The sequence below is a fragment of the Penaeus monodon genome, chromosome 30 (genome assembly GCF_015228065.2).
Source record: "Penaeus monodon isolate SGIC_2016 chromosome 30, NSTDA_Pmon_1, whole genome shotgun sequence".
In the NCBI taxonomy this organism is placed as follows: domain Eukaryota; kingdom Metazoa; phylum Arthropoda; class Malacostraca; order Decapoda; family Penaeidae; genus Penaeus; species Penaeus monodon.
In genome coordinates, this window is record NC_051415.1 from 17,714,957 (window position 1) to 17,715,594 (window position 638).

Here is a 638-nt window from a genome sequence, read left to right on the forward strand (position 1 = left end):
ATCAAGCACAATCTATATGATATTTATGTGCATATGCTTGCTGTATAAAGTGTTGAAGGTCTCCCACTTGTGCATAATTGTCCAAATGATGAGTAGAATATCAGCTATCTTTTGGGAGATACAATAAAATTATTATACATAAAGTTATGTTTCCTATACACAATAAGTCATACTGGATATTTATCACACATTTGGACCACAGTTTTGCAACTCAATATTTCAGATGATTACAGATGCATTTTCAGACAGTTCCAAAATGTAAAACAAGTATACAATAGAACATCAAAAATCTTCATATATAATGATGATAAAATCATAACATATAAAAATGGCAATTCATTGAAGTTACCCACTATTAAATGCAACATTACCCTTTCATTAGTTCCTTATGCTTTCTTATTGAAAAACACAAAAATTGTCAATGCTGGAATTCAAAAATCAGAATTTCAGAAAAAAAAAATAGTAACAGATAAACAGTTAAATAGCTACCCATGAAGAAACAGCAATAATTACATTAAAAAAAAATACTGGCATGAAATTACAAAAATAATGTTGGCAGTTTACAGCTTATGAAGTGGATGGATTATTGCATTTTAGCCAGTGAAGTCAAAATAAAGTAAGAAAGTTCCTATAACAAA